General features: G+C 41.6%; 1 protein-coding gene across 3 annotated transcripts in view; it reads right to left on the bottom strand.

The window, feature by feature from the left end:
- The window catches only part of MTNR1A (melatonin receptor 1A), a 59,383-nt gene extending 36,522 nt beyond the window's left edge, over window positions 1-22,861 (bottom strand). The window contains exons 1-4 of one of the 3 annotated variants that reach the window (XM_076336358.1): window positions 22,614-22,861; window positions 19,795-20,346; window positions 18,360-18,461; window positions 17,574-17,755 (exon numbers count right to left, since the gene is read on the bottom strand). The gene's annotated coding sequence lies outside the window, so the exon portion shown is untranslated. The remainder of the gene's footprint in view (window positions 1-17,573; window positions 17,756-18,359; window positions 18,462-19,794; window positions 20,347-22,613) is intronic. The other 2 variants (XM_076336356.1, XM_076336357.1) reach the window with 2 other exon arrangements.
- Window positions 22,862-26,395: the final 3,534 nt, after the last annotated feature.

The raw sequence follows: 26,395 nt of genomic DNA, 5'->3' as shown, positions 1-26,395 counted from the left end.
ATTGGTCAAACTCTTTTGAGAATTTTCTTCGTAAAGTCTTAGGTCAAGGATAAAGAGCAAGTGAATATTTCTCATATTATTTTATTGGAAAAATGATTATGTGTTATTGGAAAATGATTATGTGTGTGTAATCGTTGTATGTGAAACAGACATGTGACAAAGATAGGCCTCTCAGAGACTGATGATAATACTTTTAACCTCCCTTCATCAATTCCACATGCCATGAGAAGCAGGAAGAGAAACAACACTTCCTGAAGAGAATGAGAAAGTAGTTACTGTATGCATAGATGCAAAGTCAGTCTTTACTCTATAACCTTACTGCACAGAAATAAGCAAGCAGATTCCGAAATACAACAATGAATTGACCTAGGAGATACTTTTTCAGGGTCACTTTGGTAGAGCTGATCCTGTGTTAGGTACAACAAGAGGCAGACTGGATGACCCCTTGAAATTCCTGCAACAGCTATTTGCTCTCATCCATCTATAATTTGACATATCTAGTATGTTGAGAGCTACTAATATTTCATTCTGAGGGCACAAAAGACTAAGAGGTTGAAGGGAGATAGAGTGGAACAGATCAAAATTTCCAACTAAAAAAAAAGTCAATATATATCGTAAGTTCCTAAGCACCTTAAATTATTTGTTTTAAGGTCATGCTTATATGTCCCATTCAGAATTCAAGTGCCATTATAATGTCATAGATCATTTTTCAGCCACTGCAATCTGCCGGTTAGAAACCAGACAGCAATCACTGTGGCTATATAGTTTCCAAACTGTTGAAAATACTGATGTGAGACATTTTTCCATTCTGGATAACTGCAATACAGATGGAGTCTGAAAAGACTTTCTGCTTCGTGCAGGCGTTAATGATACCATTGGCAAAGCATACATGTCAGGCAGATTTGGCTTGACAGTCCAACAGGTAGTAGTAGCCTCATCTCTTTTCTGAAGAGAAATGGTGTTCTCTTATGACAGTCATGCTCCTGGAAATTTTGGGAGGAAAAAATCTGCAAAAAGTGTCATTTAGCTTAAAAGACATGATAGTGAAAGGAATCACTGGCACAAAACAGTGAAGTCATTTGCTTGCTGGAAATGGTCAAATCTGTCTTTTGCAAACCATCCATTTGCCTTTAGAAACAAGAAAAACCCTGGCTGCTTAATAACATCAGTAAGACCTCTCATATGAAAAACATTCAAAGATGGGGTAAAACAGATACTAAAATTGTGGAATAAAATCACCTGGAAATTTACTTTAAAACAACAAAGATGAATAAACCCCAGAAAATTTAGCAGTGAAAGCTCCTTCTGAACTTTGGATTGCAACTGATGTGCACAGCTTTGGCCTGTCAGTACTCAAAGAGCAGCATCACAAACTTTATTTTGATGAAAAGCAGCTGCCTCTATTAATACGACTTTTGTGACAATTCAAGCAGCTGAGGATAAGCCAAAGGGGAATGCAGTGTATTGGAACTGATTTTGATTTTAGATAAATTCATGGATTTGAGTGACTGGAACATAGACATACTAGGCACGTAGATACAGTGACATAAAAAATCTTCCAGTTACCATTGTTAAAAACGTGTCTTAGGAACCTCATTTTGAATACTTTGTTTCCAGAAGAAGAGTCGAGCCATTTGAGCATAAAGTGCCTTGAGCATCTGGATAGAAAATAAAGTACATTTGTATCTTCTTCTCAAGTGTAACTGGCACTGAAGCTAGTTTTTTTCTTTCCCTAGATGTTTAATACATCAATCATGCTCTGCTTTTGTGGAGGTGTTGCAATAAGATGAAGACAGAACTATCTGAAGTAACCGAAGTATTCTTGGGACTTGTTGCAAATTCAGTGGCAGCATTTTGTGTGTCCCGAATATTTTCTGCTCTCAAAAGCATTTGAATCCTAAGTTCAGTCGAGACAAGAAAAAAAAAGGAAGACAAAGAAAATCTTTATACTGGCTTTTAGTTCCAAGCATTCCAATGGTGACATACACAGCTGAGCTCCAGACCTGCAATGCATTTAAACATAAGTCAGCTTCAGGGATAGGCATTGTTTGGGGCATTCACATCCTTAAAATGTTTGTTTTGAAATGGAACTGTACAGAAAAAGAACCCTGTCTGAAGAAACAACAACAAAAAAACCCCAGCAGTGACTACCTTCCTCCTTCTTCACTTGTACAAAAAAGGTCATGTGAAAAAAGAAAAAGAAACTTCATCCGAGTTCCCTGTGAGGTGACTATATTTGAAAGACAGCAGGAACCAAGTTTCTAAAAAGGTCCTTAGCAAACTGTAAAGCCTTGCTAACCTACCCAGGTTTTCCTGAAGTGGACAGAATGGACTGTTCCCCAGTCAGTAGTTCCCACAACACAAAAAATCCCACCATCTCAGGGAAAGAAGATGACACTCACTAATAATTACGGATCTTCAGAACTCTATGCATGCCCATAACAGTACAGGAGGTACGTGCACCGTACACCCTTCAGCTGGAAAGTTTATCTCAAGAATACCTCTGTAGAGCTCAACTGTCCTGCTGTTCTCTCTACTCTGCAGTGGGGGTAGAGAAGCTAGTGCTTTCCACCTCTCAGTTCTGAACTGCAGAGCCCTAGTGTGTCAGGGACTTTGATAAGGGGATGGGGAGAGTAAAAAGGGATGCACAGCATGCACATGGATGACACACATTGCAAAGCTCCAGCTCCTGGTATGCAACTTTGTCTTTTACCTCTAGAACTTTGTCAAGTGCATATCCTACTATGGGTGATTCCCATCCACCCTACACAGCTTGCAGCTCTAAACAAAGAAGTCTAGAGGACTGCTTGGCCAATTCCAGTGTCCTCTCTGAAGTCTCTGCAATGATGTAAAGCACACTGAAGGTGTGTAAGAAGTTTTAAATGGCATTATATGGAAATGCTGGAAATAAAACTTTTTGAAGGGAGGCCTACTATCTGCCTGATAGTATCCAATCAAGTTCTGTTTTGGCTTGAGTGGGCAGATGTCATGTTGAATAAGAAAATACCATAGCTTCTTATGGCTTGAAATTCAATTCAAATAGGCAAAGTTCATTATGGGGTGGGGGGGCGGGGGGTGTAACATCAGCTGCAGCTGACTGTCAACAGCTGTAGAAGCTGAGAACATTTACACCAGTTAAGGATCTGTTTGTTTGATTTAAAGCAGATTAAGGAGGAAACTACCAAACTCTGTGGTGGCACAGACACCCCACTTTCACACAACAAAATGTGGGCCATGCCACTGCTATTAAAATCTACTGTGAAACTCTCAATTCAATGTAAAAAGTCAGCATAGCTGAATTCAATGGGGCAGATGGCTCCAGATTTTCATCTGATAGATGAAATATGACACTGAAGTGAAAAGAACAGTTTGAGATACTCAGTCCATTTGAAATTAGGTTTGAAGACAAATATATCAGTAGATGTATTCTCACATACTGAGAGGGCAGAAAATCTAAACATCTACAGCCAAAAGTATGCAGGTGTTAATTAAAAATGAAATTATTATTGCAAGGGGTGCTGCTCCGGGCTATATAAAAGATGTCGTGTAAGAGGTATATATATTTCCCACAGTATGTGATACGCATGGTATATTTACATACACATATACACTGACCAGGCTTTCAGTCTGCCACATCTCTTACCCAACTCTAATACAAGTTATAGCTGTGACACACATCTGGAATGAATGACCAGCAGAGAATTCCAGAAAACTGTTGTGATCAGACCTCAAATAATAAATAATTGCACGAACCCAATTCCTAATTACTTGATTGCAATCCTTTTAATAGCAACCTCTTTTTTGGTGCTTTTGCAATGTTTACTACATAGAAGCTCAATCCGTGACGGGGCAGTATAAATAAGCATGAAATTGGTAAATATTATTCCTATTGCTATGTAATTTCATTTCTGTTGACATAAACATAAGCCTCTCTCATCTTTCTCCTATGGTTTAGAAAATACTTTTTCAAATTAGTGGCTAAGGCTCATGGAAATGAAAACAAGAGACTGTTTCCAAATTCGTGCTTGCCCCTTATATTGGTCATGATAGTTTCAATATTTAAACCACTGCATATTAACAGAGAGACCACTCCAATGCTTTTTAGAAAATCTCTGTTTACAGTTTACAACTGTATTAACAAATCTCTGAGTCACGCTTGCAGCTTGATTTGTGGTTTGTTCTATGTGACCTCAGCTTTGCTATTTAGTTTCTTCAGGGACAAGATTTTTTCAGGAGTTTGTCTGATTTGCTGTTGCTTTTATGAGAAAGAATATTTGGCTGCTAGTCCCAGACTAACATTTTAATGTAAAAAGCATGTTAATTCTGTGATGATTACTTTTAAGTCAAAGTCACTCACTGTCTCTTAAAATTAACATCAATGTGATAAACATGTGTCAGCAGAACATAAATTTTCTAGAAAGTTTTGATGTCTGTAGTTTATGTGTCAAAGACCATAACTGTAGTAGCAAGCATTACTAGCTTTTCTTGTAGTGATTTTAAAGCTATGCCATGCCTATATTTTATGACTACTCTATAGCTGTCAGTAAAATTTTGACACACACATAGTCACTGTCGACCGGTATTTCAACTTGCTTACAAGGACATAAACAACTTTATTAGAAGTTTAAAAATTCACAAGCTAAAGGACACCTGAATTTCTTACTATAAATCTGTTCACAGATAACCTGCAGTCTTCTGAACATGGTCATCAGACATGCTGGTCTTAGGAGAAAACAGACAAAGGTGCCTACAGAAGTACTGTTGGCTTTCCCAGCAAGTACAGCAAAGTGGGGTTTGGCCAAACTGAGGGGCTGATCACTGATTTCACATATGTACACTTTAAAACAACGTTAACTTCATTGATGTGAGAAATCTTAGCAAGGAGAAAAAGGCAACTCAAACCCATTTCCTTCTTTCAGCAGAGTCCAGCATCTTCTGTGAAGTTTCTGATTTCAACAGTATGGAAAGCTATGGAAATGTGGTGGAAGAGATGACAACACTTATTTATCCTGGTAAAATGGAGATTTTAGGGCCAGCTCTGTGAGAAACATCATGAACTTTAGGCACTGGTGCGAGAAATGAGAGAAGAGGCATTCTGGGGCATATTAGACATTATTTGAACTGTCATTTGAGACACAAAGAGTGGAAATATCCAAAAGCTGTATTTTCACTGAAGCTAGGCAATATGAGGCAGAAAAGTCAACTAAACGGCACGGCTAAAGGGGCTGACAGAAAGCTAAAAGAAGTCACATGAGCTTTTGAACTTTGCATCACTAGTGACCAACTCACATGTTTAATTCAGTGATCTTCATGATGTACCTAGATCAAAAGAGAGGTAAATGGAGATAAGAGTTTTAAAGGGCATTATATGGAAATGCTGGAAATAAAGACTTTTTTGAAGGGAGACCACATAATCTACCTGATAGTATCCACTACCTGTAATCCAGTAACAAATGTTTAGTTACAGTTATACTGAAAAGACTATGCTGTAGTGGAACCCAGCAGATCAGGTGAATTATAGTCTCGTGAACTCCACCAGCTTTGCCATCTAACTGATGCCTCTCAAAATGGTATGTTTTGGAACAATTCCAGAAAAAATAAACCCAACGTCTTCTAATGTTTATCTTCATTGTATCATCTCATTCAAAGACAGCTGCGCAAACTTAAGTAGGAAATTGCCTCAGTACATGATCAGGAAAGAACATCTGATAACATAGTTCATTTCAAGGTAATTTTTTGAAGGTGTATTGGACATATATTCTCTGACTAAAACACTTTTGTGAACAAATGGCATATATAAGGAAGGATATTGGGAGGAAAAACTCAAGTGTTTTCTTTTAAAGTTATCATTCTTGCAACATGCAAGGTATACTTTCAGAATTTCACAAGCTGCACAAAAATTGTTTTAAAAATGTACAGGAAGATCAAGACTGAATTGCATACTGACAGACTCACAGACCACTCACAAAAGAGCAGGGAGAGTACCAAACTTGAAAGTCAGAAATGAATATATGTAATTATATATATGGAGTATATATAACAGTCCAAACAACTGAGTCTCTATACAGACACAAGTTTTGAAGTAATGGGTCACAAATGTGGAAAACAAAATCACAATCTGCCATATTCAGAATAGATGACGTACCCAAAAGATAAATTCACAAATTTCTGCCTCAGCTTTATAGTACTACAGAGTAAATCACATATGAGGCTTGGAATTCAGAGAAACTTAGTATCCTTCACTATATTTAGAGAATGTATTGCTCAAGCTTTATAAAGGGACTGAAGCCAATGTATTGCATTATTACGGATACTCATTTAATAGAGATAATAGGTCTCTCTCAGATAAGGTAGTCTGACATTATGCTTGTAAGATGTGAAGGGATCCAAAAAGCCTCAGGTGAAATGACCTTAGTGGAAGCAACAGTCCAGAATAAGGACAGTTCTTAATACTTTTTCTTGAAAAGTTCTACAGTGCCGCTGAAGCTGAAAAGCTTCCTTTTTGCTAAGCCTAAATATGCTAAACTAGGCATGCTCTGAACAAATGCATCCATCACTGAAATAAATCTAATTGTGCAGTGTCTGAAATTTTTTGAGGGGCTAGGGGCATTCCTGAGCATTGTACATTTGTAATGATTCATATACTCCTTGAAAATACACGTTTCAGAAAAATGGATTTTGGTCAGTAGACTCAGAAATACACCTAGAAAGAGAATAACCATAAGTAGTGTGAATTTGTCATGACAAATGTTAATAGCACAGCCCTAAGGCACCCTCCCAACTACAATTTTTATTAATCTTGAAGATCCTAACATAGCTATTAAGAAATAAGAAGAATCTATGCATGTAACCACAAACATTTAAGATCAAATAATCAAATAGGTGGTGAAAACAAAATAACTATTCTGGATAAGGAAAATGGATATCGACAAAAAAAAGATGAAGAATCAGCTACACTGGGCACACTAGATACACAGTATTACACATTTTTTCATATGCTTTTGGGGATAAAGTCAACTGTGGAATAGTGGAACACTTTGACAAAAGAACTAAGAGACTAATTCAGGGACATTACAGGCATCCATGCAATAGCTAAGGACATGATACAAACTCAGAGAGAATATGAGGAGGCAGTGAAGAAAGCAGTGGCAGAAAATAGCAAGTTGGATCAGATAACATCGAGGACATGGTGAAAGAAATCAAATACATTAGCTCTACATTAGTTCTCTCCATGGAAAACCAAGCCGGTTGACAGAAAAGCCGCAGTTATAGTCTGGTACAAGGCTTCCGTATGGCACAGAGGTGCTCTGGAAGATTATATTTCCTGCACAGTTATTTCAGATAAAGAATCACTGGCTGCCCTGCTGAGACAAAAGACACTTCCAGAATGAAGCTGGGAAATGTTCATGGGAATGTAACAAAGTATTGGAACAAGTAAGTTCAACAGCAGAACTGGGATGCTACACAGAAGCCAGTATCATTCAAACAGGGAAGTCCAAAAATGGCTTAGGAACTGGGCTTTTACAATACTGCAACAGTAGTTGTAGCAGGAGACAGACAGTTGTAACATAAGGATGAAATAGGTTCTCAGCTGAGAAGAAATTACTTATCATTGCATATGGCTCAAAGAAATATCAACAAAGATATAAACAATATGGGTCAACATAAACCAGACTGCAGTCAATTCCAGATGATATTTAATTTTCTTGGAAAATACTTCCAAGGTTATGCTGAGCATTACTTCAGTTGAAAAAAATTGATCTTGAAGTCATATTCCTATTTCAGTTTGTATAGAAGGGAATCAAAGAGGTCACCCTAGTCCTTTTTCTTCTTCAAATATATGATTAACTCTGCCTATGGCATTCCTATACATAACTGCCTATTCCACCTGTATCTTAAATCAGCATGTGATCTAATATCTTTCTTGTCCTGGGCTAATTTTTTACACTGTCCAAGTCTCATTTACAAAGTATTACAGACTCTTGCAGAACTTCACAGGCTCTGAAAACTGTATATCTTTAAGATCCTTTGGCATCTGTGGCATCTTCAGTTCCAAAGCCAAAGGCCTCATGTCCAATTAGGTTTGGACAGAATCATCTCCAGGGAATACACAGGTCCTTAAAAGAGAAGCACTACTTTTAACTACAGCCGAGTCCAGATTTTTCTAACACTAGAATTTTGAAAAATCTCATACGGTTGGAATTTTTTGTTCCATACTTAGAAGGGCCTTACTCTTCTTATTTCATTACATACCTTCTGTTGCTTATTTTTTGGTGTCAATAGTTTACGTAATGTATACACTATTACTGCTCAAAGGGCTTTACAGTGTATCAAAGAAAACAGTTTAGACACAAACAATAGTTAGCTGTATAAGTAAAAGACATTGGTGACAGAGGAAACTTGCAGTGATTTTTTCTCCGGATTCACAAAACTAGCAAATGGGAATTTCAGGTGCCTACGAGTTTCAGGTTCAAAATTATTCTACCATTTGCTCCACTTAACTGAGACTAATTTCAAGACTCATATTAATCCCTTTTTCCACAGTCCCTCCTCTCAGAACAGTGCCAGTACACCATGAAATTTTGAAGGCAATGCTGAGTTATTAAAATAAGTAATCTATCTGGACAATTAACAAAGCATTAGATACTGGTTTAAACAGCTTAACTCCAAGCAGACTTTTTTTCTTCCAGTGGCCATAATCCAAATAAAAACTTCAAACAGCAAGTAGCTAAGAACACTTGTCGGTAAATCTAAGACACTTGCAGAGTAATACTGTATTTCAGATGGTTCAAATTTATTTCTCTACTTACTATAAAACTCTTATCTTTTGAAATTGTTTTGACTGAAGTTATGTTATTGCTGCACTTTCTTTCAGATACTATTAGCAGTAGTTATTAACTGGAATGCTATCAAGGCTATCTACCTATGTAGAAAAGACTTACTTTCATAGCTGAACATTCCTGGTATTTCACAATGATTTGCAAACTGAAGGGATTTGATATAGAGGCAGAACAAATATGAAGTGCTAAAGTATAATTTTTAAAGTCATTGTTTCCTAAGTGTAGTCACAGTTTAAGATGACGTAGGGTTTGGTGTAGAAAATACATGCAGAAAAAATTGCCTAGGGTCTGCAAAAAGGAATAGAAGCCAATGGATTTAGCTATTTTCTACACTGACAGCTTGAAAATCATGACATAAAGCAAGATCTATGAGGGGATCTAATGAAATGTAATTAATTATAAGCTTTGGCTAGGAACAAATATGGAAGGAAAGACATGACAGATAGAAGGACAAAAAAAGAGGAGAACAGTACTAAAAACAAAAGTCCCAGGGAGAACAAGAAATGGAGGTGACATGTACACATGTGCTCAGAAATTGAGTAATCAATATATTGACACAGACTGAAAGAAAAAGGGCACTTCTGAACTTTGAGTATAGATATAGAGTCAATGAAGTCTACAGAGGGCTGGGAAGATGGTTCTGGAAGACAGTAAGGAAAAGGGCAACTGATGCCCTTTCGTTAGAACTTCAGTAGAAGATTTTTTTAAGTCTGATCTTCTGAAGGAGCACAAATAACAACATTGGAGAGCTTGCTGCCATTTGTTGTTGAGGAGCTGGAAAAACAACCTAAAGCTGCTTGAAAACTCCAGAGAAATAAAGGGCAAGAGAAAATGACAAAATGAACTATGTCCACTTGCATTTATTATTCAGTACTTTAGAGCATGCTGGATAACATGCAGTTTTGTTTTAGTTATGAGCAGCAAAATGTTTCATTATCCTTGTCGGATAATGAACAGGTAGGAGAACTGAATCAAATGGATTCCCTTAATACTGCAATCTAAAATGGTCAGAAGCCTGGTGGAATCAAGATGTCCTGAACAAAAGAGCAGGTCCTTCTGGAAAGCCTCCTTGTGACAAGGATTATGATGGGGTCTAGTACCATGCATGTCCATCTCTCACATATGGTGCAGAGGTATTCTTGAATGTTCTCCATGGTGGCTGAGGAGAATTCCAAATTGGAGCTAAAAACTAAGTTGAATAATTAATTTCAGGGCAAATAAGTCAGGGTACTTATAAAAATCAGGATACTCATCAAATGACACTAACTGCAAAAAAACTCAACCCAAAATGTTCTGGGCTCTGAAGGGTTCAATTTATTTTCCAGGAGCAAGAGAAATAAAAGAAAGCAAGAAAGCATGAGAGAGAACAGCACCATTTGGAGGCTGCTAGCTGAATGACACCTTGTGGACTAAAATCACCTAGAATGACTGAAAGTTTGCAGCGAGGCCCTTTCTGTCCACCATGAGTACTGTAATTACTGCAGCTGTAATCACTGGGTGAAGTGTGGGGCTTCTAAGCCCAAGAACGGTCTCTGGTAGGACAGACAGACTCCAGCCCTAAGTAACCATGTAGGTACACGTGCAAAGAGACTACTAGCTTACTTCTCGTAACTAACTCCACGCTTAGACCTGTGAGAGGAAGGTCGGGTTTAGGATTACTGCCTAACTAGTGCCCTACCATAGCTGACATATTAACCTAACTTTTCCAGTTATACTGCATTCCTAACTTGTCAGCTCATCTGACTCTTTTCTTACCTCAGTAGCAGCTCAGGGTTTCTAAATATAGAAGGCATAATATTAATTTACAGATGATCATTAGACAGTCCTTTATTTCCAGTAACATTCCAATGTACTAAAAATGTCCATTTTTTAGTGTTTCTAGAAAAAGTAGTTGGTCACATACTACATTTGTACTTATCACATGAATATGCAGAAATGCTCCCATGAAATAAATTCTTAAAATAATATTAATAAATATGTCATCAGAATGGGTTTTAACTTAAATTAAACATACACTGGAGCTGCCACCCAGCGTTGCTACTGGAAATGCCATTTACTTCATTGGAATACCTGTGCAAGAGAGTAGACCAAAGAATGACACAAGCAAATTCATGATTTGGAGATTTATTTGCAAGACAAGCAAGTTTCATGTTTTTGAGTAAAGTAAGCAAACATTCTGTCCAGTCATCACAAGGAATGGTCAGCAATTCAAAAGATACAAACAGCTGAAATCTCTGTGAAATTTGAATCTGATCAAGAAAGTTTTCTGAGTAAATATGGGGACAGGAGATAACATGAATATCTGAATATAAGCAAAAGATCATAGAAATCAATTCACTGCTTTGGTGGTAGTCTATGAAGTTATCTCTGCACAGGAAAGATGTGCTCAGGCAGCTAGACTGCAGTAAGCATTCTGGCAGCAAAGCCCTGTCACTGCAATAGCTTGAGAAAAGTGAAAGAGAAGACCCACTAGAAAAGCTTACAATGAAGGGATGCATCACTATTGTGACAAATGGGATACCCCAGTACAAAACAAGCACCGACAACAAGCAGATTGCAAATTCTACCTCTACTAGGTTGCTTCAACTTAGCTTATTTTCTTTTTTTCCATTCATACTTATGCATGTACATGTTTGTCAGATTCAGCCATATCTTTAGGGCATCTTTTAGATAACGATCACTGCAAGCAGTATTAACAAAGTGCAAGGGCAAGCTTTGTACAACTGTATAATCTCCCCTAGATTGTCACTAAGTATGCATTAGAAATTCCTACCAGGAATAATTGCAAAAGCAGCACTCAACCTCCTTTTAAAATGCTAGTACTTGTAATGCCCCTATGAACGGTGCAGTATCTCAGTATTCTATTATTATAGAGCATATAAAAAAAAGCTTTCACAGAATGTGTAATGGATCCCATAAGGGAGAGACCCAGGTCAATAACAACTCTAAAACAATAGCCTTTCAGACAAAACCTGACAGATCTACCCTCAATGGAAAAATGCAGGGAAAAAAGAAAAAAAAATCAGCAAACTATTTAACAAGGATAGTGCAAAGTTATTCTTTGATACAGGAGTGGTCATCTTCGTGCCATCTTCAGCATAATACCCAGTGGGTATGGATCGTCCAAAGAAAAAGTGCAAATGTATGATGAACACAAGCAGGACAAATTCCTAGGAACGTCCAAAGATAATTGAACAAAAGTTGGTATGTTAGGTAGATACAAAACACTGTTGGACGAGAGCATCTATGAACAAGACAAGTATTACACCATGAAAACTATGAAAATTGAGGCAGGTTTCCAGCAACTAACAAAATGTTCATAGTTGACAATCCTATCAGGCACTGCAGAGATTCCCAGTAGTGGGATACACTGCATGGGCAAGAGAAAAAGGAATCGGGAGAAGAGCTGCAAAAACCAGGAGCAGAATGTACACAAATTTGTAAAAGAAGCTGCAAAAGAAATGCCCAATTATTTGCTAAAAACAATGTTTGAAAATCTTTGCTGCAAGAAAGTGCAAGAAAATCTGACTGCATTTTGAGCTCTACATTAGGTATTTAATATATATGCTAAGACATAAACTTGGTTCTGCTGTCTTCTCCATACTTAGCAGTACACAGAGGAGATGCAAAGCTGTTTTACCCAGCCTGATGGGAATAACTGTTGACTCTGTAGTCCTGGACGCTTACATGCAGAATAGTTAGAATGAGCTTGGCCAGTGAAAGCTATGTTTACGTGACACTCATCGATACAAAAATCCCTGTGGGAGCTGTTGCAATAAGCATGAATTACAGAAACATTGACGCTGTTCTAATTTATAGTAAACCCACCACCTGTGTCTAGGTGGAGGAAAGATAAGGAAACATTACTGTCCTTCCTTCCTGTCAGACATACTGAATATTGTTCTCCTACATATGAGAGATCCTCCTTTCTAGAGAAAGGGTGTATATTCACAAGCAATATACAAAAATATGAGTTACAATGTGCCAGTGGATGCTGCATTAGGGGGAAAAAAAAAAAAGAAAATGAAAAGGTACTTTCTGCAAAAATACCCAAATAATTAGAGGAAATGTTTCTAGGTGCATCTATATCTGTAAATTCATAAAAGCAAGGTATACCACAAAATGGAACAACCTTTTCTACAAGTACCTTCTGCAACATGGTAAAAACCAGTAGGATTTACATATGCTTTGATATAAATGTGTTTCTGTATATCCCTAAAACAAGACACAGCCAATACTAAGAAAATCCTTAGCAACAGGTGTTGAAATGTGTTACATCATCAGGAAGGGAGAATAAGATAGGTTTATGAGGCACTGCAGAGATTCTCAACAGTACAGTTCCTTAGACAAGAAAAAAAAAATCAAGAGGAGAGCTGAAAAGATAGTGGTTGGAGAGAGGCAGATCGGTAAGAGAAATTTCCGAAGGAACATCATACATATATATGATGATGTCGTATTTGGCAACAGAACCACCAGACAATCCGTACAATGAGGCTATAGCAGCAAAACCCCAATTCTGAAATTTATTCTGCTTAATGAACATATTAAAGAACTACGAGTTTCTAGAAAACAGAAGAGGACAAAGATAATACCAAAGATAAACTGACGTGATCTGACCAGACAAGTCTAGTACAAGCAAACTGTCCTTGACCTATGTAACATAATATCCATTTGTTAAACAGAAAACACCCCCACAAACCCCAAACCCTAGAAAGGACAGCATTGGAGTAGTAGAGGGTCTCTTGTGTTTTCTTTACTCCCAGGGGTGTTCTTGAAGCATCAATTCTCAGACTTAATAGTTTGCATACCTACTATACATGAAATTGTAAGCGGCTTCCCATGATGTACCCACCTCAGGATATATAGATCAGACACTTATGACCCTGATCTGTAACAGCTTTATTGCAAGGATATCGGTGATCCAACAAAAATCCTGTTCTGACCCCAAAGTTATGGCAGAGACTTCTCTGCTTACAGCACTTTGGGTTTAAGATTGTTAGCAGCATAGCAGCCTTCTTACTCATGGGCAAGCGTTACAGCCAAAAAAATGAAAGGAGACAGGCACTCACTTTGGTAAGAGGTTTACTATTGATTTCAGTAAAACTAGGATTTAGCTTTTAGGGAAGGTATTTCCAGAGATGAGGCATACTCCTGGGGGTAGTGGTCTCTTGCAGAAGGGGAAAGATTATTTTGTAAATAGACTAACAGAATTTAATTTCCACCTTTTTTTGACCAGCACAATGACAGCCAAGAGATGATGTTTTTATTCTCACTCATTACAAGAATACAGAGATGTTAAGTAATGTTAAGTAACATTAGTATAATAGCAAAAGCATATAAACTGACAGAAAATACATTTAGGCAGTGAGAATACCCTTCTTGAGTTGGAATAAGGAGAAAAAGCTGTAACTGAAGGTGAAGGCTGATTCTGAAAGGATTTGTATGAACACCTGTTACACCTGGAAAATGGACTTGATCGAGAAGGTCCCTTTCAATCCTTTGTTCTAAGCGAGAACCAATTCAGTAACTCAGATTCAGGGAAGGTTGGGGGATGTAATATGGCATAATGGAAATGTGGGGAAGAACCTAGGTTTTGTAAAGTAAGTTGCAATTATGTGAACCGGCATGTTAGGTGCAGGCATTACATTACAATACTCAAATTACAGAAGGCAGACCCCAGAATTACACAGCCAGAGACAATCTAGAGACATACCTTTAATGTAAATAATTACTATAATTAAGACAGAACATATCAATGCAAAATAAACATAAACTGTTAATAAAAACAGGTGGTTTTTTAAATTTATTTATAGGCCATTAATTCTTCATCCAAAATGAAATAAAAATGCAACTGAAGTAACTGATTCATTTGCATTTATGCAAACTTCAGTTCTTCATGATATGAAAGTCCCATATTTTCAACAATATCCAGTCTCAAAATAAGTCTGTGGATGCTGTTACTTAAAGAAAAAAAAAAAATCCAAAGAGCACTGAAGGAGGATAAAATGGCATTGCAATGCTTCATTTTATGAGCAACTTTGTGATGTTTGACTGGAGGGGCAAATAGTGGCTGTTAATGAGGACAATTCACATAAAGAGGTACCTTCCTTTCAGTATCTCTAACACAAAAAAGTCCATACCCTAACTGTATTGGGCTAAGAATATTCTTTCACCTCTGAAAATGAAATCACTTCTTTTCTCCCCAACACGGACAGGGAGTGGAATGTGTCCTTAAAAATCAAGCAAGACTATGGAGTGGAAAACTGCTCATCACTCAGTCTGGAAAACAGGAACATCAAATGAAATCCATTGCTACTACTCAGGGGGGAAAGAACATTGACGATTCTTCCCCAAAACACACACAAAGATAGGTATCTGCTGAAACTTCTCTAGGGTGTGACTGGATACCAGTTTTCAAGGCTGATTCCTGTACTCATGCCCATTCATCACTTTGGCCAATGGCTATAGATTTGGCCATCTTGTCTGGCTAAATAACGTAGTACTGACTGTTGCAGTATAACCACACTAGGCTAATACTCAGGTTCAGCTGAAATGACCTACTAACAAAAGCAATGCTGCTGACTGACCTCACGCGATACCAAGCACCAAGAGAGGAGCCGACCTCTGTCAGCACAGGGGCAGAGTACTTCTGCTTGGTAACCTCTCCCTGAAGGCCAGTTAGTTTTGCCAACCTTGCATCTGCACCCCAAAAGCAAAGTCAATGTGATATGATACAAATAGACCTAGTATTTCAGCATCACACGTAGAATCACATGTGCACATCATGTAGAATGGGGTTTCCGTAGGCCTAAATGGAAAAATTACATATCCTGCCCAACTTATACAACAAATGTAGCCAAATAATCCGTTTAAAGGTGTGGACAGAAAAATAAAATTTAATTAACCTGAAACCACCCATAAACCTTTCCAGCTGCTTAGTATGTATTTGAATAGAGAATTCCAGTGCTTGGTCACACACAGTGGGGTTTGAAATCAGCTGCTTCTATTCGCTCTTTTGTTTTAGAGAGCAAGGGACCTTAGGAGCTAGGGGCGATTAGAGTCCAAGTGAAGCGTTGAAGGCCTTTTTAGAACCCTAGCAATGGAAAAGATGAGGAGTCCCCCATGATCAAAAAAACCCCAGCCTCCCCCCCACCCCAAACCCCAACAACCTAATTCAGGTCCCTAACTCAAGTATAGGACTCTGAGTTAATCAAAAGCTGCATTTTTATGATCATCAATAAGGTAATAGATATGCTTTTTGAAGAATAGTTAACGATATTGACCTGGTACTATATTAGATCATTTATAAAATGAAAAGAATGAGCTGAAAAATCTCTTAGTTCTGGTGCAAGGTGTTTCTTCAAGGAAGGGGTGTAAGTTTGCCTTCTCTTTACAGATAACAAGCTTCATTAAAAAAAAAAGAACTATAGGACACAAAACTTTGTACACTTACTGGTTGTTTATTACCACAAAACTATTTAGAAGCTACAGAAGTCACTATTTAAAAGATATAAACAGATTTACTGATTATACCCTCATTTCTGCTCTCCTTGAAAAAGAAAAGATTAAAAAGTTTGCAGCCTGCTTATCATCTGAATTTAAGGATATTGGTAAGGGTTTTTTTTGCATATTTTATCCATCCTTAAAACAAAGAAGATAATCAGACCTTTATTTTGTCATTTAAGGTAGGAACCTGGATTATCCCACTGAACTGTAATACTGCCCATCTTTGTGACTTCAGGATTTTGAAAGAACACTTCTTTAGTAGCAGCATTTGTATTATAGTCCCAAGCATTATTTAACTACACTTTAAATACATGTTTATTTGTTCATTAAATAAGCAAACACTAAAACATTAATAAATTGTGTTCTGTTATCCTGAAGAATTCATAGTAACACTTGTCCTCCTGAAACAGAGGTTGGTAATTGTTTCTCAGGAGTGGAAAATGTGGAATTTGAGGCAGGTCGTGGATGTGAGTAGAAGAAAAATTGCCAACAGCAAGGGTGACAAGGTTCTTACTGAGGTTGCAAAATTAAACTGTGATGCACAGCACTGAATTGACACTGCAACATTTTTATTGCCCTAGGAAAGCAAGCCTCATTGTACAAACAGAATGGACATTGTCATATCAGCATTGGATGACTGTTGGTAGCATTTTCTGTCACTAAACTAGACTTGCTGATGATGTCTTATGCTAGAAAGACATGAAGTATCTATGTTATAACAAGATAAGAAAGTGGCTAGTATAAAAAGAGAGAGAAAAGGGCTAAGAGTAGAAGCAGATCAGAAGTTGCTAACAAAAAGGTTAAAGATGAAATAAATGTTAATAGGAAAAGGGAGAACCCCTCCAAAAAATAACCTAAAAGAGAGAGCAAAGAGTATAGCCTATCAGTACCATTGTCTGCTGGCAGCAGCGAACTAGAAAAAGCAGTGCCTCTAAAAACTTCAGAATGCAGAATCTTGCAGAAAGAATAAATAGCTGAGTTTGACAGACATATTAGTAAGAATAGAGTATTAATTATTTGAAATACTCATCTCTACCTTCAGTCATTGACAGCACAGTGCCATTTAAACAGGTTTCTGAAGTAAACCTTTGATTCAGTAAATTATTCAATCAAAACCAGTCTGAGGAATAGCTTTATTTAAACTGTATTTTTATGCTCAGTTCTGTTCAACAATTGGCAAAGTTCAGCATCTCCACTAGACATTTTCCCTTCTCCCAAACGGCTTACCATTTTTAATACTGGAAGTTATTCATGTCTGAAATAACGTTCATTGCCATCAACATCTCAGTTTTCATCAGAACCCTGAATTTGTGCTACAACTTGATCTTCTACCAGTTATCTCCCTTGAGTCAAATCTTTGTCGGGCTACCAATTTCCTCTCGGGGCACAAAAAGAAGTCCAAGGATCACCTGTGACAAAAACAATGATTCCATTAGTCTGAATTCACAACAGGGGTTTCACTTATTAGATAAAACAATCTTTAATAGAGCATTTAACATTATCATTTTAAAACTAAAAACCAAAACATCATCAAGAACAAACATATGCTGAAAAAGCTGATGAGATCTCCAATCTGATTATCAAAAGATAGTTCCATTCTTATATGTGAAATTTGTATTCTAGAAAATGCACTAACAGAGTAACACTCTTCAACTAGATTCTTACACTGCTCAAACCAAAACCCAGGGCCAGTTTGAAAAGCCTCCAAAATAAGATTCTTACTGATAGACCCCATCCCCCAATTCTGCAATGGCTGTACTATTTAACAAATATTTGATTGAAAAAAAAAAATCATAAGTAGCTGCGTTCCTTAGTTCTTCCATAAGTGACTTCACTGATCTTACAGATTTTGGTCATGGATTACTCTCGAGTTCATTATTCTTTTGAGCACTCACAGAGCTGTCTTTACAGAACTGTTTGGACCTAATGCAGCTGAGGCAGATTTAGCATACGAACATTGTTTTTTCCCTTTTTCATTGCCATCTCATTCAGAAAAGTAGTTAACACACATACTTAAGTTTAAGCATGTCTGCAGTCCTAGTGAAGTTAGCTGTATCTTGCTGCTCTAGGGCCCTGGTGCCTCAGCAATGTCAGACTTCCTCTCTGCCTTCTTCACTAGTAACAAAAACGAATTTTAGCAACAAAACAATTGGGCCAAGAACATGGGAAACTGGGAAAAAGTACAAAAACCCAAACGCATCTACCGCAGAACAGAGATTGGTGAGAAGGGGGTGAATGCAACTTTCTTCACTGATATGGTAGGTGCTAGTTACCGGCTTGGCACGAGTCCCTGTGTTATCCCAACTCGTGTCAGGTGTTAGCAGGCAAGACAGGCACAGAAGAGTGAGGGTGAGGCTGCTGGGGCCCTCTTCTTGCCTGCTGGAGGCTCCCTTCCAATCCAGGAGTCTGTTGGAGGGGTAGTCAGGGCACCTTTGGACCTCACCACATAAAGTGCCCAGGAAAAAGCAACCCACTGGGCCAAGAGAACAGTTTCAAAAGGAAGAGAAAGAAGAGCAGGAGGGATAGTAACACTCAAGAGAGCTTTCTTCACTGACCTTAAGAATGGTCCAGTCCTGCAATCACTGAGTACCCAAATCCCCCTGTCACCAAAATGGTAGGTGCATGAAAACTGACATTTTAACTTAACAAGCAGTAAATTAATCTCCATAGCTGCTCCCTCACCTTGTTCTTGATGCATTGTTTTTCTTGGTGTGGGTAACAAAGGCATAAGGATACTAGCAATCACTGAATTTGTGTGTAATATTACATAAATCACTTTAAATGATCTATTCAGTTTTCTGAGATGCTCTAATCCAATGTTGATAGCTTCAAGTAAAACGCCACTTGTTGCAAAAAGTACTAGTATTTATAGAATCATAGAATAGTTTGGGTTGGAAGGTACCTCTAAAGGTCATCTAGTCCAACCCCCCTGCCGTGGGCAGGGACATCTTCAACTAGATCAAGTTGCTCAGATTTCTTTAATCCACCTTCCCTAAGGCTAGTTGTTTCATCTTTTTGGAGTGGAACTTTTGTTGAATGACCTTACTTCTGATCTGTGAATATTAGAAATGGAAAATGAGACACACTAGGATTATTTACACCAAACTTCTTTAAAATGAGCTATTCTCATTCTTTTTAATAATTAATTATTAAAGAAAGCACATCAGTTTAAAGTTCAAGCAGCATGAACGTACTATCAAGATATGGGCACTAAAATCCTTATGCCTTGAATGTTTCCCTTGAACTTTGTTTCAAAGTTAAAAGATCACAGACTTCATAAACCAAATTCAGTCTTTGCGTAGGCCAGCATTAAATTGCAGCTGTTCCCATCGGGACTGAATTGGTGTTAAGCACCTGTTAGATTATAAAGCCACCATAAAAAAACCAAACAGACCAGAACTATGAAACTTATTACAAGTCAAATACATTAAATAAAAGAGGATCCTACCAGTTGCATCATCAGCTTCTGTGTCTAGAAGAGCATCTACTGAAGCCATGCTTGTGACTATGAAGGAGTCTGTAGTATCAGACACTCCTCGCTTGCTGTGACAAACTTCTTTGAGATACTGACTCCTCTGCTTTCATCAGTGTCTTTTACTAACTGTCAAGAAGGTTACACCACTTGTCGAGAAGGTTTTTCTAGGCCTTCCTACTATTCCCCAATGCACTTTTTTAATCATAAGTCCACAGGTTCAATTTGTAGTCTTCCAAAAGTATTTATTTAATAGAGAGTGGGGCAGAGATGCAAGATGTTTTCCCCCACCAAATCCACCTTTTTAGCAAAGCGTTAAATACTCCTTATTTCTGTTAGTCCTCTCTTGCAAAGGAGGAAGAAAGTCTTCAGTGAGATACATTTTCTTCAGGAGGTATCTTCTGTTCCTCCCTGACCTTTTTCCAGTGGAATTTTCATCCTGTGTCCTTTTTCCTCAATAAATGTGCCAGCAAAGGACTTATTAATATAGGTTCTTGTAAAACCAGAAGTTTCTTTCTTATTACAGCTCTGTAAAAAGTTGTAACTGTCTTTATAATTAGCAAGTTACAAATTAATTGCATGTATAAATCAGATTGTTTTCAATGTAATCTCTTCCTGAATAATCTGAATTGGCATAAACAAGACTTAGGAAACTTTCTTCTTCATACTCACAAATATTAGGCCAGAGTTTTCTAGATACTTATGCCTCATCATAAGTTTACTCACCTGAGTAACCCCTTCTTAATTCAATGCCAAGCTTAATAGTGGTGTTCACATAAGTAAAGTTATGCCCAGGCATAGGTTTTTGCAGGATTAGTCAAAAACACTTTGCATACCTTTTTGAAGCTTATTAATTATGTTCTTTCTAAAGTTTCTTTTTATCCATGTACTAAAAAAAACTTTACTTTGAAGAAAAAAAAAAAGACTTTAAAACTTTAAAAGGTTATTGTTACTCTATTTTTTTTCCTAAAACAGACTATAAACTATTTCCCATCTTGTACCAAGTATCTACTTGTTTTAAGTAGTCCTTAATTTCAGAAGGTAAAACAGCATTTAGTTCATGTTCCAGTCCAAAATAATTTATGCTCAGAAGAATGCTCTGTTCTCCTAGCTGTAGGAGATAACTGTTGCCAGTTTGCTGCAGTTCTTAACAGCCACTATGACAGAAAAGGCAAGAACAAGAAACGTAGTAAGAGTGAGCAAGTGAGCACGTGTTGGGATTCAAGAGGGATTACGTGAGATCTACAGCAGAGAATATGTGCACACATACCGCCCAACGATTCAGTTATGTTTCCAGAAAACAGGCACCACGTTTATTTCAGACTTATCACCAGACACATCTGTATCGCAAACTCCCCACAGAAGTGCTGAAGTATATAGTTAGTAATTAAGGGGGAGAAGAATATCACCCTTTCCCCTGGAGTAACCCCAGTAATGTGCCTATCTCAACCCTTTCTTCCGCCACCTGAAAGTCTCCCAGGGAACAAGGGTAGTCAAGTGCTGAGTTGGACTTCTGAGTCAGATTCTCCTCAAATATATAGTGTTGTAGTGTGCAACCCTGCCAGCTCCAGTGAGTGAAATTTCTGTCAATGAAAGCAAGAAGAGAATATAGCTTTTAGATTTTACATCAGTGGCAACCGCAGGGAGAAAAATCTGTTACTCTTCATTTTGATCCTGTGTGTTGGCATTCCACTATGGCTGAATAAAACTGAAATGTACAATCCATTTGAATTACCTGACTTAACCTTGGAAAGTTAAGCATGCCACTGTTTGCTGGAGTCCAATATTAGCTACCTTTATTAGACTAGCTTATAGCACAGCCTGGGCCCAAGTTCCCCCTCAGATGAATTTTAAACCAGTAGCTAATGAACTGAGTGGACTTACAATAAAGAACCTGACAGTCAGCTGTGAAAAGAAATAAAAGCAGCATTTCAGTTGTCACAGAGTGAAATTCAGCTTTCATTAACAATGCAGCTCTCTTCACATGCTCCATTTTTTTTTTTTTCAATGAAACATGCATGGGGTTTTGAGGGCACAGATTTGGTACACGTGCGCGGCAGCTGGTCTGACATGATAAAGCAGAATGAATCTGAAGAAGTTCCTGCCTGTCTGACCAATAATCCTTGAACTAAGAGGGATTTACCCAATAGACCATCACACAATCTATCCTGTCAAAATTAGACATTTATTTTTTTAAGAACGTGCCTAAATCTGTTTTCTGTCAGATGTTTCCCATTCCCCAAAGACCTAGACAGCAAGTAGGAGGTGAACAAAGAAAATGAAATTACTGTCCTGGGGTTTTTGTTTGGGTTTGTTTTTTCCTGAATCCTGCAATGTCTGTTACTTAGTATTTGCTTGATTTGAAGCTCCAACCATAGTATTTGCTGCTGGAGACATTTCTGTAACTCAAAGAAAATCGATCAGAAAAATGGCATCCAGCACACACAGACACACACTGTATGCCACAGCAGCATCCCCAGTACCGCGTCTAAATTTCATTCTTAAATAAGGCTTACTTGCCCTTCTTCTTCACTAGGTGGGAACTGTCGAGAGCTAAAAATAGCACCACGATTCGGTGGCGGGCGCTAAAAATACCCTTTCGTGCCGAGTCGGTGATCGAGCGGGTAAGACGAAGCCCTTAGCATCTGTCACAGCCTGTAACCGCTAGCTGGGGCTGAAGGCAAAGAGCGCCCAGCCCCGGAGTTGCGCGCCCGGGCAAAGTTTTGCCGGCAGACGAAGAGGCCGCGGCGCTGCGCCCCGCAGCCGCGGCCCCCTGCCCGCCCGCCGCCCCTTACCCGCGTTCCGCAGCTTCTTGTTGCGATAGACGGAGAGGATGACCAGGAGGTTGCCCAGCAGGTCCACCACGATGGTGAAGATGAGGATGGCGGCCAAGGTGGAGGTCACCCAGGGCGGGCGGCGCGGGGCGCCCTCGGCCGGCGGGTCCCGCGAGAGGACGGAGCTGTTCAGATCGCTCCCGTTCACTCTCATCCTGCCGCCACCGCCTCCCAGGGCAGAGCCGGGTGCCGGCGGAGCGGGCGCCCCCGCCAGCACTGCCTCCCGCGGGGGCAGGTCGGGGCGGGGGTCCCGGCCGCAGCCGCCCTCCGCCGCCGGGCTGCCCGCCCTAGGGCGGAGCGGGGCTGGCGGGAGCGGGCGCTCCTCCCATGACCGCCGCCGCCTGTCCGGCTAGGAAGTTTCCCCGAAGTGTGCATGTGCCGCGGCGGGACGCTTTTATAGCCTCCCCCGCGCCTCCCGCCCCGCCCGCCGCCGCCGCCGCCGCCGCCAGGTGACACCGAGCCGCCCCCGCGCCGGCACGTGCGCGGCCGGGGGTTCCAGCTGCCGCGCGGCGGTGTTGGCGGCGGCGCGGCGCCACAGCGCCCCCCCGCGGCGCCCGCCCGGCGCGGCGGCCCCATTCACGCCCGCGCCCCGCTTCTCCCATTCATGCGCCCGGCCGCCCATTCAGAGCCGGCCGCTCCATTCAGCGGAGGAGGCGCGAGAGGGACCGATGGGTTTTGCTGCCTGCGGTTATGTGGTTTGCAGCGCTCGGGGCTATTTTTAGCTCTCCTGGTTAACGCCGTCTCTTAATTAGGCGCGCGCTGAACTCCCCTCCCCTCCTCCCCCGTCTTTATTTAACATCGCACTCGCACAGTAACGTGAGCGCGGCAAGAGGGAGCGGGTCGGTGCTGCTATAAAAAGCTCCTCGCGGAGCCGTGCTCGCCGCGGGCGGGCGTCTGAGGACCCGCGTCCCGGGAGCACCACGTGCCGCCGCTGCACGGGGGGGAGGGAGGGACACACCGCCTCGGCAGCCCCCCCCCCCCCCCCTTTTTCTCCCACCCCCTCGGCAGCGCGGGCGAGCCGCACGCCGGAGCTACGAGGCCGGTGGGGTCTGGCTCCGCCGTTCCCCAAAAGCGGCGCGGCGGGAACAGGGAGCCGTCGCCCAGCCGTGAGGAGGAACCGGTTGAGCGAATGGGGTACCCCCTCGCCCCCTCGCACGGTGGGTGTTGCGGTAAAAAAAAAAAAAGGCACTTTCTTCTGACTGTAATAACGGCACCGCATCTTCTCGCTTGCGTGGTATAAAGCTGTTTAAAATACCTGAGCAAACTGGGCATAGCGACTACTCTCCCGTTCAGGATCACAGAGGCTGCGAGCGCGGGTGGCAATTCACGCTGTACTCCGCTAAGCACGGGGCTGTGAGCGGCGCTGGCGGCCGCGGGCGACCCCCGCGCACCGCCGTCCCGCCCGAAACACCTTGGGGTACTGCGACTCGGGGGTACCCGAAACCTCGGCGGCGGGGGGGGGGGGCAGCCCGCAGTGGGAGCTCGGGGCTCCTCCTGGGGCGGCGCAGGCTCCGCGGGGCGCGGGCAGCGGCCCTGCGCGGACCGGGGGGGGGCTCCTGCTGCTGCCGCCGCCAAGTCGTGCACCGCAACCCGCGCTCAACCGCCCGGCGGTTACAGGGTTACACCTGTAATGGCACTCCTTGGTGATGAATGATTAAAGCCATCGTTATGAGCGGTTAAAAACCGTTATGACCAACGGTGGCTCCACCGGCCACGTTACGTAACGACCACGGGTGTGACAAGAAAACCGGCGGCCCTTGGCAGCGCGGGGGGGACCGGCCCTTGCCGCGGGGACCTCGGCGGAAGCGGCAGCTCGTACCCCGAGGCGCTACCGACGGCCGCGCTTTCCCCCCCGGGACTGAACCCTCTCTTCGGGCCCGCCGAGGGCAGCCGGCCCGCCGCCGCCTCCAGCGCTGCCGTGGAGGGGCGTGGAGAGGCAGAGCGGCGGCGGCGCCCCCCGCCACGGCCAGCCCCGCAGTCCCAGCCCGAACGGCTGGGCTGGGCTGAAAGGCGGTGGGTGTAAGGGAAACCCCGAGCTCCCGATTCACCCAGGGTTTTCTTGCACCACCGCGGGCAGCGGAGCACGGAGCACAGCAGCTCAGCCTCCCGCTGGTGCATGAGAGTATTTTTTCTGTGGGGGAGCGCTGATTCACTTGATCACTTACTGACTAAAAATGCTCAGTGCTCCGGCAGCGTGTCGTGTCTTTCCCTCCGCCCCCGTCCCGCGATAAACAGCAGACCCGGGGAGACGTGTCGGCACTACAGAGCAGTCCGTCCAGCTGCCCCGAGGAGAGCAAAGCCCATCACTGGAGATGGAGAGCAGCAGCCCGCACTAGAGGGGAGGTTGCAGTAGGTGTCCCCCCCTCACCGCGGCGCCGCAGCCCCTGGGCAGAGTGGTGGTGGTGAGCACACCCTGTCCTGTCCTGTCCTGTCCCCTTCCCGCCCCCCCCCCCGGAGGTGATCTTGCAGAGAGAGAAAAACGAGCGTGTGTGTCCTTGCAGGTGCATAACAAATAGGTTATCAAGCTGGGGGAGAAGATTAAAATTAGGGGAAGCCAGTCTCGGAGGGCCATCAGATCAAGGGCAGGCACGCATGGAGACAGGCAGAACTGCCTGGTCCTCAGCAGACCTCATCGGGTGTTTCACTGGACAGGGAGGGGCTGCCCGGAGAGAGCTGTGAAGTTTCACAAGGTCGGATATTTTTAACCAGGAGGTAGAGTGGCGATGAGGATCAGCCCAGAATTTTGCTTCAAAGAAAGGGAATCTGGTCCGTGAGGGGACTGCTGCCGTTTGTCTCATGGCTGGGATGTTCAGCCACACGTTTGAAATTTAGAGCCGCAGGGGAGTGGAGACATCACTCAGTCCCACTTTAGTCTTGTGACAAGAGCGCACACCGGGCACAAAGGCTGCCTGTACTGGTGAGAGCAACGCTTAAGGAAGGGAATGCTTCCTGAAAAGGGAACTGGAGAGGTCCTGTCAGAAAACCCTATGAGAGCTAAGGGTGACCCAAGCACCAACAAGGTCCGAGATACATTGAGAAGCCTCGTGCTATTGCTCCGTGTGCCAGCTTTGCTTCCTGGAGAGTGGGAACATCAGTATGTGGGTCAGGCTCCAGACAGGACTACCTTTCCATTCCCCCCAGGCTGTCCTTCTCTCACCTTGACAGGGACACCTCATCCTAGAGAACATGCTGCTCTTTAAGGTTTAACAGGTGTTTATTCACATTTTGGAGAGTTAGAGACTTTGAGATGCCACCCAAATAAGCAGGCTGTGAAAACTGCGGAGGAGCAGCTCTGACAAGATCAGGTTAGTTCACACCGATCAGCATTCAGAGTCAGTCAGAGAGTCTTAGAGGCAGTTTGTCTGGTACTGCCTGTTACATCTTCTGGGACTGGTCTCTCCTCGCATTTTCTACACTTTTTTTTCTACATATGCGTTTTTAAAGTGCAAGTAAGTGAAGTTAAATTACGCTTTACGTGAAAGCAGCATAGAAGGGATCAAGGCAAGCATATCACTAGGGCCAGTCACCCCGTTATAATTGTTTAAATCAGGATTGACGTCACTGTAATCAGCAAAGTTAGCAGCTTTCCAAATCAGCTTTTGGTGAATTTACTTTATCACATGAAGAAACACAGAACTTGTCTGGTCTTTCTTAGAAGAGCGCTGAATTGTCTTTGCTTGAGTTACGTTGTGGGTGTGCCTGTGCCAGTCCTGTCTCTGGCCTTGTTTCCTGGCTGACTGGAC

Source organism: Aptenodytes patagonicus, chromosome 4 (assembly GCF_965638725.1).
Source record: "Aptenodytes patagonicus chromosome 4, bAptPat1.pri.cur, whole genome shotgun sequence".
Classification (NCBI taxonomy): Eukaryota; Metazoa; Chordata; class Aves; order Sphenisciformes; family Spheniscidae; genus Aptenodytes; species Aptenodytes patagonicus.
Note: the sequence above shows the minus strand (reverse complement) of the source record. Positions and strands in the feature narration are given on the sequence as shown.